We start from the raw sequence: 18,824 nt of genomic DNA, 5'->3' as shown, positions 1-18,824 counted from the left end.
CATAATCCACAGCATTCAGAGAAGTTGTGGTAATGTGATACCTATATATACATGTGTGTGCATAATATATACCTATATATTAGGAATCTACTTTCCACAATTAATTGTTAGCCATACCAGCTTCATCATATCTGCATCCTTATATGTATACATACATACATACATATATATATGTATATATACACACATCCAGAAGTCTATCTTTCTTTGTAGCATATATCAAAATAAATTGCAAGCATCAGTACATTTTAGCCATAAATATTTTTGGAAATTGAGCCATTTATTTTCAGTTGTTTTCTTCAGAGATAAATCTAAATACAATTCAATGCATAAACTCTAATTGTGATAATCAATACATTTTGACAAACACATGACTTTGAATAACCCAAGTCTTTATCAAAACAGAGAACATTACCATCCCCCAAAACTTCCCTTCCTCTCATTCTCAATCAACCCTACTTCACCCCACAGACAACCATTGTTCTTAATCTTTTTCTACCATAGATTATTTTGCCTGCCCTTGAAGTGTGTTTTTTTAAAGCATAGCTCTGGGCTCCATGCCAATCTCCTGAAAGAGAGCCTTTATGCACAATGTTTATGAATCTATGTTTTAACAAACTCATCTGAAGAGCCTTATGTGCAGTAAAATTTGAGAGCTACTATATAGCCCATCAGTTTACTTCTCTGTATGCCAAGTAATATAATCTATTTTATACATGATCTTCCTGTGTTATATGACCAACATTAAACTTCAATTTTAAGCAATTATTTTCTAATTAGTCTTTCTTTTCAGTGATCATGTTTGCAATAAATTCTTCCTATTTAAAGTACAAAACAATATAATTTATATAAGTACCTATGGAAGCCATAATTATAAAAATTGGTCCAAAAATAACACAGTTATTGTAGAAATGGAAAGAAACAGGGAGGCGTTTTACATAATACAAGCCTAACCTAGAAAAACAGAGAGAAAATTCCTCATTTTTTGTCACATGGATAGATCTCAGCCTTCTTAAGAAAAATCAGAATGGTCAAATATTAAGGATTCAGTGGAAGTTATTTTAGTAGCAATTCAGTAAATAATATAATGTAACTTACCTTAGCCAAAAGAAAAATATTACCTGATCATATACCTGAAAAATATAGTCTCCATATGTCTTTATTAAAAACATCAAATAGTATTGTTAGCACATAGTCTAAATCCCTTGTATGCATGGGTGTTTGTGGGGGAGGTATGGTAACTGTTTTCTTCTATGTTGATGCTCAAATGATTAAGTGTTAACCCCAGTTTGATTGGCTCACTCAATATGGTACCTTCTTCTTCAAAATTCTTGAAGACATTATGAGCAGATGGCTGTGGAACTAAGAGTACGAAGGGTCTCACTTAATGAGAGAGGTGACTAAGCATCAGGGGGTATGTATCAAAGAAAAGTGCTCCATCAAAGAATGAAAAATGATGATGACCAAGTGAGCCACATGTGCTGACCACAGGAAAATCACAAAAAATTGGTCAACATGAAGGGCTAAATGAAGTTAAAAATGCTGAAGAGGATGCAATGTTTGTTCCTTTGAAAACATGAATACCAAAACAAGTTAATAAGTAATTTTTGTGTTTCAAGATAACTAATACAATCTTGAATGTCCCTAGTTGTGGGAGCTCACAGAGGCTTCCCAGTGAAAAATTACTCAGGGTCATAGAATCTGAGCTTGCTTTACCCAGAAGGGCTGCATAACAGGGATGATTTGACCACAGGCGTGTTTACCAATTGTTTGGAAGGTTCTACGCTTGGCTGTACAGTGTGCTTTGATCTTGCAAGGGGGAGGTCTTTTGCCGCTCTCCTTGGCATATTATAAAAAGCCCTTTTGAATAAATGAAGTGGCTGTTGGGTATTGACCCAGGCCCTCCCAAAGCTATCCTGTGTTTCTTTCTTTCTTCTCGTTGGCTAGGTCTCTCTATCTATCATTTCTTAATTCCTCTCTCCATATAAGAACCCTTCAAAAGATGGAAGCAGGTTGGAGCTGGTCTCCCCACAACCTCCCACACCTGATAAAAGAAAGCAATAAATATTTGAGGTGATATATATGGCACTTGCCTGAGACATGTTGAAATATCATACTATACCTGTGAATATGCATGATTATCATTTAACAGTGATAAATAATGCTTATCAGATCCAGGCAAAATCCCTGGCCTGACTTTAGAAATCTTTGCACATCAGGAAAATCAACAAATGTGTTAACAAATACATGGACACCACTATAATGAAGGACCTGGTGTTCTGAAAGGGCAGAGTACAAGCAAAATCCTTTCCAACAACTAACACTCTTCAAACCATGGGGGAAATCACTACTCATGTCTCCCACCTATACCCTCACTATAAAAGCCACTTGTGATCAGCCACTGTCAGGGAGGCAACTTTGAGTATTTGAATGCAGCAACAACTGGGTCAGCAATAATATAAACCTCTTTTTCAAATCCTATATTTTATAGAAATGCACGCAGCAGATTCTGGAATAGTGAAGAATCATTTCCCACACAGTCTCAAGTATCTTCTGTTGCTTCTACAGAACCATGTCACAGTTCTACTGGTATTCAGGCATTAAGCTTGGTATTTTCAACAGTTATATGACCATATGATGAAGGACACTTTAGGATATAAACTTACATTATTCATGAATGTGTATCTACAAAGGTAAAGATGAATGTGTGAAGGGTTTTTATTGGTGATTTTGGTGTATATATGTATATAGGCATGTGTATCATGTTCATGTGTGCACAAGTGCATATGTGTGCATGCAACTATGTGTGCATGTGTGTGAAGGTCAGAGGAGAGCCTTAGTTATCATTCCTCATGAATTGTTCACCTAGTTTGGTTGGACAAGAACTCTCATTGGCCTGTGGCTGGCCAATTGAGCTAGGCTCTAGGACTGTCTCTGACTCCCTAGCCCTGCAATTACACATGATTGCCACTGCACCCAGAGCTTTTGCCTGGGTTCTGAGGATCTCATTCAAGTCCTAGTGTTTGTGTGGCCAGCAATTTACTGACCAAGGTATCTCCCCAGTTCTTAAAGCCTGTGAAGATTAATATAGACAGACACTTTAACTTGCAACTATATAGGGCCATTGAACACTAGAAATGAAATAGTTTTATCCTTATGAAAGCAAGTGACAAAAGTGTCTTTTAGTTGTATTTCACAGATTAAATAAAATGAACATCCATTTCTTTTCATCTGTGCGTATGTGTCTGTGTGTGTCATGCATGGGTGCCAGAAGATGATGTCATATCTCCAGGAACTGAAGTTACAGAAAATTATGAGCCACATGACGTGGGTGCTGCAAATCAAACTCACAGCCTCGGGAAGAGCAGCAAGTGCTCTTAACTGGTGAAGCATCTCCCCAGCCCCAAAATTTTAGACACCTTAATTGTTTCGCTTTTTAAGATGTTTTTAATTAAGACAGAATTCTATCTGTGTCTTCTCCACAGCTCCTCCTGGCTACTCCCCTCCAAACCACTCCTGAACTCCCCAGCTCGCAAGTTAATAGCCTCTTTTTTCTTTATTATTGTTACATACATACATACGTGTGTGTGTGTGTGTGTGTGTGTGTGTGTGTGTGTGCATGCACAAATGTATATAAATACAACCTGCTGAGTCCATTTGTGTTGTTTGTATGTATATGGTTTTGAGGGTGACCAGTCGGCACTGAAGAACCAATAAGGGAGCTCATCCCTGGGAGAGGCTAATTCTCCTTCTCCCAGGACTCATCAGTTGTCTGTAGCTGTTTGTCCAGGGGTTTGACTCAGTAAAAAAATAGAGTTTTTTGAGGATTTTCCGCACTGATTTCCAGAGTGGCTGTAGCAATTTGCATTCCAAGCAACAATGAACGGGCTTTATTCTTTCTACACACCCTCACCAGCATTCGTGAGCCATTGCTTTGATGTGATCTTAGTCATTCTCCCTGGGCTGAGATAAAAATCTCAAAGTTGTGTTTATTTGCATATCCCTAATTGCAAAAGACGATGAACACTTTTTATGGTATTTTTTAGCTATTTTTATTTCTACTTTTGATAACTCTGTTTAGATCCCTAGCCCACTTTTTAATTATTTTAATTGAAAAAATCTTCATATAATATATTCAGATCATGCATTTCCCCTTCTCCCGTCCTCTTTAACTCCCCACCTACCCAATGTCACTCCTTTTCTCTCTTTTTCTCAATGAAATGCACACATTCCACAAAAAGGGAACCAAAATGTACAAGAAAAGATGGTGCACAAGAAAAGACCAATAAACAAGAAATACCCAAACAAAGAAATGATACAAAAAGACTACAAAAATGCCATTGAACTCATTTTGTGTTGGCCTCGTACTTCTGAGCTGGGGCCGCCCCTGAAATGTGGCTAATACACTCAGTAAATCTAGCCCATTTTTCAGTTGGGTCATTTGTTTCCCTGGCTCCCTGTTTTTGGAGTTCTTTATGTATTCTGCATATTAACCTGCATATTAACCCTTGGATGTGGAGCTGGCAAAGAGTCTCCCCGCTCCGTGGGCTTCTTTTTTACTGGATTGTTTCCTTAGCTGCACAGAAGCTTCTTAGTAATATTTGTCTCCTCCTCCTCCTCCTCCTTTTTGAGACAGAGTCTCACTATGTAGCCCTGGCTGCCCTGGAACCCGCTTTGTAGACCAGGTTAGCCTGAACTCACAGAGATCTATCTGCCTCTGCCTCCCAACTGCTGGGATTAAAGGCGTGTACCACCGTCCCTTCCATTTCTTTTTTTTTTTTTAATTGAATATTCTCTTCTTTTTTTTTATTTTACAACACCATTCAGTTTAACATAATAGCCACAGATTCCCCTGTTCTCCCCCTCTCGCCCCCTCCCCTCCGCCCACCCCCCATTCCCACCTCCTCTAGATCAAGGTCTCCCCCCGAGGACCGGGATCGACCTGGTAGACTCAGTCCAGGCAGGTCCAGTCCCCCCCTCCCAGACCGAGCCAAGCTTCCCTGCATAAGTCCCAGGATTCAAACAGCCAACTCATGCAATGAGCCCAGGACCCGGCACCAACGCACAGCTGCCTCCCAAACAGATCAAGCCAAATGACTGTCTCACCCATTCAGGGGGCCTGATCCAGTTGGGGGCCCCTCAGCCTTTGGTTCATAGATCCTGTGCTTCCATTCATTTGGTTATTTGTCCCTGTGCTTTATCCAACCTTGGCTTCAACAATTCTCGTTCATATAAACCCTCTTCTTTCTCACTAATTAGACTCCCAGTGCTCCACCAGGGGCCCAGCCGTGGATGTCTGCATTCAGATTCCTCAGTCCTTGGATGGGGTTTATGGTACAACTATCAGGGTGTCTGGCCATCCCATCACCAGAGTAGGTCAGTTCCTGCCATCTCTAGACCATTGCCAGCAATCTTTTGCGGGGTATCTTTGTGGATCTCCGTGGGCCTCCCTAGCTCTCTGCTTCCTCCCCTTCTCACCTTCTCATGTGGTCTTCATTTACCATGGTCTCCTATTCCTTGTTCTCCCTCTCTTTTCTTGATCCAGCTAGGATCTCCCACTCTCTTTCCCTTGACCGTCGCCCTTCATTGTTCCCACTTATGACCAGGCTGTTCATGTAGATCTCATCCATTTCTCCGTGTCTTTTTTGGGGTCCCGTTTTCCAGGTAGCCTCACTGGTGATGTGAGTAGCAATTTATGTTTTGGTTATTAAATTTTGATAAATAATTCTTAATGTTTTTGAAGAAAAGGAAATAAATAAAATTTCAATAATGGAATCTTTTGCATCTAATTTATTTTTTTGTTTTTATTTTATTTTATTTTACAATACAGTTCAGTTCTACATATCAGCCACGGATTCCCTTGTTCTCTCCGTCCCCCCCCCCCCCCTCTCTCCTTCTCCCCAGCCTACCCCCCCATTCCCACCTCCTCCAGGGCAAAGCCTCCCCCGAGGACTGAGATCAACCTGGTAGACTCAGTCCAGGCAGGTCCAGTCCCCTCCTCCCAGACTGAGCCAAGTGTCCCTGCATAAGCCCCAGGTTTCAAACAGCCAACTCATGCAATGAGCACAGGACCTGGTCCCACTGCCTGGATGCCTCCCAAACAGATCAAGCCAATCGATTGTCTCACTCATTCAGAGGGCCTGATCCAGTTGGGGGCCCCTCAGCCATTGGTTCATAGTTCATGTGTTTCCATTTGTTAAAAGCAAGAGTGGAGGTAGAGACAGAAGACTTATGCCAAGGTGGGTTTTTAGGGGTTTGTTTGTGTGTGTTTTTTGTTGTTGTTGTTTTTTTAATGCTGCTGGAAGCGAACATCTATCATCAGTGAAAAGACAAAGTTGTGATCTTGGGCACAGACAAGACAAGGTACTTCAGAAATGCCTATATAAGAGGGATAGTGGGCAGGCTTCTCCACTTATGAAAAAGAACTGAAAACTGAAACTGTTTGTTTAGCCTAGAGGTATATCAAAAAGCCCACCTTTTCCCAAAATATAGGAAGAAATTTTCCCATAGGAAATAAAAATGTCAAGCCTGAGCAATTCTGGAGTATATTCTATAAAAAGTGATGCCAGAATTCCAAGCTGACGGAACAACCTGAAATCCTTAGAGTATTAGGCAGGGGCAAGGCAAAACTCCATGCGGACTTCACACAACACTCACTTACATGCAAAAAGTCTCCTTTAAACTCTGGTGATAATAAACTCACCATCAAAAATTATACATCATATGAGGAAGCCATCAACTCTCACAAAACTCAGCATATAGATAGAACAAGGTAGTTTTTATTGTGATTATTAACCTCCATTATCAACTTAACTGGATACAGAATCATCTAGAAGACAGACTTCTGGGCATGTTTGTACAGGCATTTCCAGAGAGGTTTAACTAAGGATGAAAGGCTCACCCCAAATGCGGATGGCACCATCCCATGGGCTGGATTCCAGCCTGAATAATGCGTAAGACAGGAGTAAGTGAGCAGGCACGCACATTCATCCCTCTCTCCTTCCTGACTGCGAGTGCAATGTGACCAGCCCCTTTATGCTCCACCTCCAATAACTGTCACTGACTGTTATGTCTTCCCCACATAATGGACTGTACCTTCAAACTGTGAGGGGAAAAAATCCCTAAGTTACTTTCATCAAGCACTTTGTCAGAGCAACAAGAAATGTTAGTCATTGTGCTAGCTAGTTTTATGTCAACTTGACACAAGGTAGAGTCATCAGAGAGGAGGGATCCTCAATTGAGAAAATGCCTCAGTAAGACCAGGTTCTAGGCAAGCCTGTGGGGCATTTTTTAAATTACTATAATTGCTATAAGCAAGCAGGCTGAGCAAGCCATGAAAGAATAAGCCATTAAGCAGCACCCCTCTGTGTCCTCCGTATCAGCTCTTTTCTAGTGGAGCTGATGCTGTTGCTAAGCAGGAGGAGTGTGGAAGAATTTGTATGAATTATGAAACTCCTGGTGTGTGGCAAGCAGAACTTAATGGGCCATTCTTGTAGAAGTGAGGAAAACTATTGTTGGTTGTTTTTTACTCTTTTGGGGGTCCCATCACCCAGTTCCCAAATAAATCACACATGGAAGCTCAGTCTTAATTATAAATGCCCAGCCTTAGTTTGGCTTAATTTCTAGCCAGGTTTTCTTAACTTATCCCATCTACCTTTTGCCTCTAGGCTTTTCCTGTCCTCTTACTTCTGTAAATCTTACTCTTACTCCTTACTCAGTGGCTTGCTGTGTAGCTGGGTGACTGGCCCCTGGAGTCCTCCTCCTTCATCCCAGATTTCTCCTTCTATATATTCTCTCTGCCTGCCAGCCCTGCCTACCCTTTCTACTGCCTCGCCATTGGCCAGTTCTTTATTAGACCGTCAGGTGTTTTAGACAGGCACAGTAACACAGCTTCACAGAGTTGGACAAATGGCAACAAAAGTAACACATCTTAAAATAACATTCTGCTGAGAAACAAAACTGCTGAGAAAATGCTGACAATAAAGACTGCATTCATGAGATGTGGGGCAGAAGTAAGGACTCCACTGGATCCCAAACTACAGTCTGTATTCGAGAAAAGAATCTGGCTCCCTCCTGAAAACTTAAGTGAGCCTGAATTCAAAAGTTATACATCAAGTTGTTTGGTGGAGGAAATTGTAGGATGGTGTAACATGCAGATTACAGTGTGGTTATTGTTCATTGTATTTAAAGACAGACTTTGCACTTGGTACTGGATTAATAGGAAAGCTACATGGAGGTCAAGACCCTGCCCAATGAGGCTCCAGCCTCTAAAAACTGCAAAGTCATTTGAAAGGAAGGAACACGACCTGAGAAGCTGCTGAAAACAATTGCTTGTGAGAGTATTTCCCCAGGGGGAATACCAAGGTATGAAAAAGCTACTACAAGTCAGGTGTGGTGGCACATGCCTTTAATCCCAGCACTTAGGCAGAGACAGATGGATCTCTAAGTCTGAGAACAGCCTGTTCTACAGAGCTAGTTCCAGGACAACCAGGGATACACAGGAGGATCCTGACTCAAAAAAACAGAAGCTACTACAGCTGTGATAGAAAGTGGTTCAATTCCACCAAGCTAGTAACAGAACATGGCAGCATCACCCACATGGCCCTGATTTTGCAAGCATGCAAAATGAAGTGTTATGGTGTCACAGAGATTCTCACCGAGGTTACAAGAAATTGGTAAGTCAAGACAACATGTAACAAAGTTTGATTCCTGGTATGGCAGCCCTGGGAGGCTATTTCATTCACCTATGAAGGTGATGCCTAAGTTGTAATAGAGACTGTAAGATATTGGCAATACCAGGACTCTGGAACATCTGTCAAGGACAAGAAGTGGAGCTGACCCAAAAGAGATGCTGTGTGTGGTGTGGGCGGCAGAACTGAATAGGTGAAGCTACCCAAACTCTTTGGAGTCTAGCTGAGTATATCTAGAGTCCCAGACGCCAGACATGGAGCCAAAGGGTTTGGTGTTTGCCCTTTTGGAGTTTCATGTGACTTTGGTCATGTGGCCACCATCCTTCCCTTCTGGAATGGAAATGTTTGCTGTGTACCATTATATATTGAAAGTATTTAGCATTCTTTGTTTCACATGGATGTATAGTTAAAAGCTTTTCTTAAGTCAGAAAAAAATTTAAATTTTTGGACACTGCTGGGACTACAATTAAAAAAGTGATGTGTTTGGATGTCAAATTGACAAAGGGTAATCTTGTGGTGGTTAATTGTCTAGATTTTGAGTCCCCATGAGACATACCTCTGGGCTTGTGTGCAAGGGCAGTACCAGAGAGATTTAACTAAAGAGGGAAGGTCTGCCTCAGATGTGGAGGCACCATCCCATGGCTGGTATTCCAAACTCAATAAAAAGGAAAGAGAAAAAGCAAACTGAGCACAAGGTTTCTCTCTCTCTCTCTCTCTCTCTCTCTCTCTCTCTCTCTCTCTCTCTCTCCCTCCCTCTCTCTCTCTCTCTCTCTCTCTCTCTCTCTCTCTCTCTCTCTCTCTCTCTCTCACTCTCTGCTTCCTGACTACTGAATACTGTTGCCAGCCACCTCAAGCTCTTCCTCGCATATTGTCCTCACCATGATATACTATACTCCCAAACCATGAGCCTGTCCCTCCTTAAGTGGCTTTCATTGGTTGTCTTGTCATGGCAACAATAGAGTAACTAATAAATGTATTGTCTCACTCAAAATTTTTGAGATAATAAAATAATTCAAGAATTATTAGAAAAAATGTTTTTAACAAAGGAATAAGAAAAAATTAAAAACTATAATGAAAGAAGAGGACACTCAAAAAAATTAGCTAAAAGATTTAAAGTGAGAACAAATGACAATAAAATTAAATCTTGACACATGGGTTAGAATATAGATTACTTAAATGGAAATGGAAGAGAATTAGTACAGATAATAAAACAGAAAAGTGCCCAGAGACAAATAAAAGGAAGGGTTGAAAGGCGATCTGTTTTATACGAGACTAGAGACCTGGAAAGAGAACAGAAGTGATGTTTTAAAAGATGATGGATGAGAAATTCTCAAAAGTGATGAAAAACACAAATTATTACATCAAAGAAGCACAAAAACTAGTGATCATAAAAAATAAATGCATACTTAGATGTATAACTTTCGGTCTTGGAAGCATACAAAATAAATTTATATCTAGATATATTTTAATGAATCTAAGAACAAAAAAAGGAAAGAATAAAGAGAAATTAATTTCAAAGGACACTTAGAAGACTTTCCATAGTAACAACAGATAGTAAAGGATAACAAAATATGGCACATGACCTTAAATTCTATACCTAGTTAACCAAGATTTCAAAATGAAAGTAAATACATTTTAATTACTTGAAGCTTAAGAGAACATATCATTTTCATTGAAAAAATACTAAAGTAAATTCATCAATATGGAGTCAATTGTACTAAGAAGGGAATTGCAAAATGTCAGGGGCAATATTAAGCAAAGAATTTGCCAAGACGCAGTTTTGTATCAGTAATAGAACCATTATGACTAACTTGAGCATGTGGAAATGTACAGCCAAGCATGTGATAAAAGAGTCCAGAAAACTGGGGGAAGACAATCATCAAGAGGTGTTATTGGTTCATTATCAGAAGAGACTTGAATTAGTCAAGACAAAGGTGGAGAGCTATCAGTTAAGTTTAAACTTCATGTAAGTATGCAAATTTGAATTGTAAATGCAATTCCTAAAACCATTAAAATAGAATCTAAACTTCAAACTAATAGAGAAGAGAAAGTATAAAAACTATATAAATGAATTAAACTATTAAAAAGCAAATATTCTTAAGCTATTTGTTTTTAAAAAAAAAAAAAAAAAAAACAGACTAATACAATACCCTGGAAGAGGCAATGGTGGTATGATGCTGTGCGTGGGAGATATGATGACTTTAATTACTTACATAGAAATTATTGGAAAATGAGATGAAAAGCATAGAAATCATAATTACTAGCTAGATATCATAAACTTAAACTCATTATTTCTCCTTATTTCCCTCAAACTACCTGCCTTAGCTAGGGTTTCTATTGCTATGAAGAGATACCATGACCACAGAAACTCTTATAAAGGAAAACATTTAATTGGGGCTAACTTTCAGTTTCAGAAGTTCAGTCCATTATCATCATGGTGAGACATGGTGGCATGCAGGCAGACACGGTGTTGGAGAAGGAGCTGAGAGTCCTACATCTTAATCCTCAGTCAACAGGAAGTGAACTGAACAAAGCATAGCTTGAGCATGGGAGCCCTCAAAGCCCACCCCCACCATGACACCCTTCCTCCAACAAGGCCACACCTACTTCAACAAGGCCACACCTCCTAGCAGTGTCACTCCCTATTAGCTTATGAGAGCCAATTATATTCAAACTACCACACTACCCAAAAAGATTTTCTGAAAAAAAATGGATCTGCAAAAACAAAAAATAATTTTAAAAAAAATCAATAAAGTTTTAGAAAAGAGAGTGCATGTGAATAAACAGTAAGTATCTCAGCAGAGCATAAATGAATGAAACCTTGAAGGAGGAAAGAGAACACCAGAAGACCAGGCTCAGTGGTGTAGGCCCTCAGCCTCAGCTAACTAAAGACGCTGAAGCAGGGGCACAAGTTCACAAGTTCAAAGCCTGCTGGGCTACAGAACAAGTTCAAGGCCAACCTGACTAACTTAACAAAACCCTACACCCAAATAAAAACTTAAAAAGAGGGATAGGGGCATACTTCAGTGCTAGAGTACTTACTCCACATGCTAAAGCCCTCGATACAATCCCTAGTCCCACAGAAACAAGCAACAGAAAACGTCTTGCTCCGTAGCAGAAACCCAGAGGTCTGTGATGCACCTATGAATGCCCAGTGTGGGAAACATGGTTAAAATCATGTGTGAGACACAGGCCTCTCAACTCTAACACAGAATGGAACAACACTGTGGAAAGGCTATATGCCTCTACAAACAGGAAGTATATAAAATAATCATACTAATGCCTTGGCTAAAGGTAGAAATTAGACTGGAAATAAATTGCTAGAAAACAGTAAAATTTACAGTGGTGGAATTGGTTAAAGTAGTCTAGCTTCTCGAACTGTGGAGGGTAGATAGAAATACTGAACTTAGCCTTTAGATAATTGCAATAGTGTTCTAATGATATCATTTTTAAAAGTATCACAATTCCAGAATAAATAAAATATAACAAATTCTACTAATTAAAAACAAGCAAGAAGGCTGGGCAGCAGTGGCGCATACATTTATTTAATCCCAGCACTCGGGAGGCAGAGCCAGGCGAATCTCTGTGAGTTCAAGGCCAGCCTGCTCTACTGAACAAGATCCAGGACAGGCACCAAAACTACATGGAGAAACCCTGTCTCGGAAAAAAAAAAAAAAAAAGAAGAAGAAGAAGCAAGAAGAAACAAAGCCCCGTGGCAAGAGCAGAACTAGACAAGCAGGTTTAAATCACACTGAAGAAGTTCTGGACAATCTGAGACACAATCAGTGGAGTATGAAGGCAACCAAAGAATGGGAGACTGACATGAGATTCATCTCATGAAAGATTAGTATCCAAAGATGGAAGGAACTCGTTTTATATTTAAAGTGTGGAATCATTTCCTGTGTCACTTTTTGCCTTACTTATAACTAGCAAAATTTGTTATATTTTATTTCCTCTGGAATTGTTATACTTTTTTCTTTCGTGATTATTATTTAAGTACTAGTACAATTGTCTAAATTCTGTAATAGCTGAACTAATTTTAAAATTCTTAAACATCTGGCTAACGATTTAAATAAACACTTCTCAAAGGAAAAAATAGCAAATGCAAATATCAGACAGGCATATGAAAAGGTGATAAACATCTTCATCACAGAAATGAAATCAAAACCAACAGTGATTTATCATTTGTATTATCAAAAAAGACAAAAATCTAACAAGTATGAATATGGAGGGAATGGAACCCTTACAGATTGTCAGGAATATAAACTAATTGTCCAATTATAGGAAACAATATGGTAGTTGTTCACACTATCAAAAATAGATCCACTGATTCTAATCCCCAGGCTGCACTGGACTCCAGAGAAACCCCCCACACACCCCACACAATGCAGTCAAATGCACCAACCAGGAGCCCGCCTGCCTATGGTACTGGACAGTTGGACACTATAATGATGTCTTTGTGATGAGGAAGCATGGCCCAGCACAGCACCAGGGTGACCTGAGTGGAACAATGAGACCTACACACCAGTCTGAGGCTATCCACTCTGGGCTCCAAGAGGAAAACATGGGCCCACCTGGTACCTTACAGCACCAGCCAGATGGACACTATTAGTGTGAGCAGAGGTGTGGTATGGTAGTTTACGAGAGGCAGACAGAATGATTCAGGTCCTGTGGACAGAGGCTTATCTGAAGACATGATAGAGGAGTGGGTTGATGAGATGAGGGAGCTGACTCGTTACCCGTGGCAACACACGGGAAAGCTGCCTGCACTTTGTCTGGAGAGCACATCAGAGATCACCCTGTTGATAGGAGCACAGGTGAGCCAACCCTGAGAAAGTGATCCTGGGAGACATAGCCCAACCCCTCTTCTCCCACAGGGCAACGTGGGCTGGGGAGACATGCCCTTCCCCCACCCCCACCTATGAACAGCTAAGGCAGGTGGGAGAGTTAACCCCAAGGTAACAAAAGTGGGAGAGCCGTGCCTGCTCCCCACAATGTACAACACTCAGGAGAGCAGGCCCTGCACCTCGACAGGGCAGCACAATAGAGCCAACCCTGTTAGTGCAGGTGTGGGTGAGCCAGCCCCAAACTGTGAGCATGGCAGAGCTGTCCCTATTACCCATCTGTCTTGTGGCAGCATGGGAGGGGAAGAGTTGCCCTCCTCCGTCCCTCCCATCAGCCCCTGAGGCAGAAGGGAGAGCTGGCCCTGTGGTCATAGGAGTGAGAGAGTCAATCCTATTAGTGCATGTGTGGGTGAGCCAGCCCCAAACTTGTAAGCACGGGAGAGCTGTCCCCATTTCACATCTGGAGGACCAACCCTGCAGCTGCCCAGGCCCAGACCCAAGGTTATAACTTGAGCCACCCCATTAGCCACCCCATCTATGACCTGCTGGAGCATGTGAAGGAACCCGACCCACAGACCCAAAGCTGTAAGATCTCCACAACACAGGGCAACAACAGTATACCCAGGAAGAGTCCTAGTGAGGACCCAGCATTGATGGTGTAGCAGAAACCAGAGGCCTCGAACCAGACCAATGACTCTTTGCAATGAACACTTGCAAGTAAAGTTATATGGACAAAGGGTCTACTGCGTGACTCACTGTGTCACACTGCAGCTGCCATGATGAGATTTTTTAGTTTTTTCCCTTTATTTTTTTTCCTTTTTTTCTCTTAAATTTTGTTTTGTTTGGGGGATGTGCTAGGGAAGAGGGCATGTGAAAGGATAGGGAAATGATTGGCATCAAGATACATAGAATTAATTAATTAATTAAAAATAGATCTACCATATGATTCACCAATTCCATTTTCAGTTGTGTGTCAAAGAAAATTAAATATGTAAGAAAGATATATGCAGCATTATTCATAATGGCCATGACGTGGAAACAACATAAATGTTTTTCTATAAATTAATAGGTGGAGAAAATATGGCTTACACGTATGATGGAACATTATTCTGCCTTAATAAGAAGGAATCATGGCACTTACAGCAACATAGAATTGTGGGATCTTATATTCAGTAAATAAGAAAGGAAAACTGTATGATCTCACTTATGTGTGGAATTTTAAATAGTCAAACTCATAGAAGCTATGAGAATGGTGGTACTGGGGGCCTAAATAGAGAGTTAAATGGGGTGATGTTCATCAAAGTATAGCAAGTTTTCGTGATGCAAAATGAATAGGTTCCAGAGGTCCAATGTGCGTTCTAGTGATGATAGTTAAGTTCTCTGATACATGCTTGAGTTTTGCTAGGATGAAAAGATTGTAAAATTAAGTATGACCATACAGACATTCACACAAACACAAAAATAGTAACAACTATGTAGAAGTACTAGATATATTACCTGGGATATGTTGATCCTATCACAATTAGACCACTGCTCATAGCTGTGTTAATGATAATCATTGAATATTATCTCATTGCTGCAACAAAACAGCTCACATGTAGAGACCCACAAAGGTTTCCTAGTGAGAACTTACTCAGGGTCTGAGAATCTGAGCTTGCTTTACCCAGCAGGGTTGCATAAGGGGATATTTTGACCAAGGGCATGGTTATCAGGTGTTTGGAAGGGTCTGCACTTGGCTGTGTGGTGTACTTTAATCTAACAAATGGAAGGACTTTTGCCTCACCCCTTGACATTGTTATAAAAAGCCCTTTTGAAAAGACAGAAGGGGCCAGTGGATTTTGATCCAGGTCCTCCCAAAGCTATCCTGTGTTTCTGTCTGTCTCCTCTCCACTATCTTTCTACAAGTTTCTTATTCCTCTCTCCTCTTCATAGGAACCCTTTAAAAGGACACTAACAAAAACAACTTGAGGAAGGAAGAGTGATTTTGGCTTCAAGTTCAAGGATATAGTCAATCATGGTGGAGAATTCATGGCAGGAGGAGCTTGAAGGAACTGTTCACATCATATCCACAGTCAGGAAGCAGACAGTGATAAATGCAGACACTCAGCTAGCTTGCTTCTTTTTATTCAGTCTAGAATTAGCGTGGGTCTTTCTCCCCTCAATTAACCTAATCTGTAAATTTTTCACAGGCATGTCCAAAGATTTGTCTCCTACATGATTCTAGATCCTATCAAGTTGACCATCAATATAAAACACAATATATACATACAAACATAAGCATAAACACACATGTGCACATCAAAACATCAACTTGGATACCTTAAATATACATAAAGTTTATGTTAAAAATCAATAAAGTTATTAGAGACACAAAAAGCATTAAATTTAGAATGAGAAAATAATTAGCTTTCTTTGATTAGCCTTTTTTTTTTAGGAATTATATATACCTCATGAGGTACAAAGTATGATCCCTAAGGTTGAAAGAGAGTTGAGAATTACTGCTCTTGCAATTTTGAATTTTGGCCTGAGGCTAAAGAGTAACTGGGATATTAAAGATGAAAGACTTGTTATGGGGTTCAAATGTATTAAGTACATGGAGAAAAGAGAAGAAATGATCATCCAGTCTAGGAAAAAATCAAAAGGTTACCTAAGAAAGTTAATTTCTTCCTACTACACTATGTGACTTGGCTGTGAACAATATTCATATAATCACAAGAAAATGATGGCTAAATTTTTCTCTTTGGAAAAAAATTGTATTGCTTCAAACAGTTTCTGAAGGTCAGAAATCTAGGAGCAGCTTCAAGACTCCAGGCCTCTCCAGAGGCTGTAGTCAAAACGTCTGGTGCAGCTGCAGTTCTCTAAAAGTCTGACTGGGAACCAGAGGGTTCACATCCAAGATGGCTCACTCCCATGACTGTTGGCAGGAAGCTTTGGTTCCTCATCATTCATAGGAGTTTTCCACTGGGCTGCCCGAATATTCTCATGCCATGGTATCTAGTTTCCCCCAGACAACAAAATCAAATCTGAAACGTCCTTTATAACCAGTCCTTTATAACACCATCTTTTCTACTTTTACTTTTTCCTGCTTGCTCAAATTAAATCTCTAGGGCCTGGGCAGTTAGCTCAGTTATGTGGTGTTCAGCAGAGGTAAGGCCCTGCGCTCAGTCCCAGTATTGTGGGGTGGGGGAGCAAATCACTAAGTCTGGCCTACTTCAAACAAGGATGATGAGCTTCCACTTCCTGAAGGAAGACACACAAAGAATTGTGGACATTGTTCAAACAAATACAAACTCTTTGCCAAAGAAGCCTACGGAGTTACATCTGTAAATTAGTATAATTAGCAAGAACTTTATCAAGTTCACTAGATACAGAATAAGTACATGAAAGTCGAGTGTACTTTATGTTGGAGTCAGAATGTAAGATTTTAAAAACGAAAGGCAGGGCTAGAAGGGCAGCTTAGTTGATAAAGCACTTGCCCGAGTTTTATCCCTAGAACTCATATTGTAAAAAGCCAGGCAAGGTACCATAAGTTTAGAAATCAGTCACTGAGGAGGCTTAGATAGACAGATTCCTGGGGCTTCCCAACAGCCTTAATCTACTTGGTGAGTTCTAGATCTGGGAGAGATCCAGTCTAGAAAAAAAAGGGGGGGGGTCAGTACCTAAGGAACAACATACATATGCAGGTGTGTATATATATATATATATATATATATATATATATACTGCACACATACAAATGAAATACAGAATTAATTCATAGGATCTATGTATTACAAAATAATTTCTAAATCAATTCATAAGTTTTGTCATACTTTATAAATTTTCAAAGCATAGAAATGGCTTTAAAATAATCAATAAATATTTGAAGATACAGCAAAAGTACTTGCCTTAGCAAACATTGGGGCTTATTTGAAGCTATAGAAATTCAGCTGGGAGCACCTGGGAGACTAAGGCAGGAGCTTCACAAGTTCAAGTCACAAGTATGGTGACGTAGCAAATCATGAAGCTACAGAAATCTTGAGTGTATGCATGGTACAAAACAGATAAATCAACTAATGGTTCAAAGCATTATATCCAGAAATGGTCCTACCAATAGATACATGGGCATGGTGGAAATGGCAGTGTAGACCAAAAATGAAAGAAAAAGATTGTCTGATATTTTCTGGGATCATTTTTAAAGAGGCTAGACTCTATCACAAATACTTAGATGCAAAACTAAAACCATTTTTAAAATGAGAATAAATATGGAAGATGTCTCCATGGCCTCTTGGTGGAGTAGGGTCTTTACAATGAGTCCTGGAAAAGCACAATATAGATTATAAAATTATAATTTTATATAATAATAGGCTTAATATAGATTACAAAAGGTTGACAAATTTGCATTAATTTTAAAAATTGGAGCCAATTTGCATTAACTTTTAAAAGTTGGAGCTGGGCAGTGGTAGTGCACACCTTTAATCCCAATATTCAGGAGGCAGAGCCAGGCAGATCTCTGAGTTTGAGGCCAGCCTGGTCTACAGAGCAAGATCCACAACAGGCACCAAAACAACACAGAGAAACCCTGTCTCAAAAAACAAACAAACAAACAAACAAAAACCATAGATAGATAGATAGATAGATAGATAGATAGATAGATAGATAGATAGATAGATAGATAGATAGATAAAATAAAAATTGTTTTCCTGTAAAAGTCAGCACAAAGAAGATAAATGGTAAGCTACAGTCTGGTAAACATTACTTTCTACTAATCACACCAAGAAGATGGGTCAGTCATAGAGAAGGAAAATGACAGAACAAGGGATACATGAAAGTATCCTCAATATTGTTGACAATCAGAAATAAAACCAAAGTGAGTTGCCATTCCTATTCTCCTAGATGACACTGAGCAGTCATGGGGGCTTAGGAAAATGTGGGCATCTAGAGACAATTCCCAAGTTGCAGGAAGATTGGGGGGGGGATTAAGGGCAAGACAATGAGGGACCAAATTTTAAAATATCTATGTAAAAATCTGTGCAACATGCTCACAGGCAGATGAACATACGTCTAGAACTGAAGAAAGATTTATGCAACATGGGCATCTGTAAGTATGTTGGGGGTTAAGCCAGAAGAGGCCTGAAGGTGCCTTTGCTCTATATGCATGGCATCTTAGATAAGAAAGTGCTAAGTCAATATTCAAGCAATTTACCCTCTAATAGTTTGGGCCTCATGTTCAGTTAGGAAAAGACAGTGAAATTTTTCCTTGAGTTGAAGATGATGATTTAGTACTTAACTACTTTAAGTTTGTATTTTT

Source organism: Peromyscus maniculatus, chromosome 4 (genome assembly GCF_049852395.1).
Source record: "Peromyscus maniculatus bairdii isolate BWxNUB_F1_BW_parent chromosome 4, HU_Pman_BW_mat_3.1, whole genome shotgun sequence".
NCBI classification, from domain to species: domain Eukaryota; kingdom Metazoa; phylum Chordata; class Mammalia; order Rodentia; family Cricetidae; genus Peromyscus; species Peromyscus maniculatus.
The sequence above is the reverse complement of the archived record's forward strand: the minus strand, read 5'-3'. Positions refer to the sequence as shown.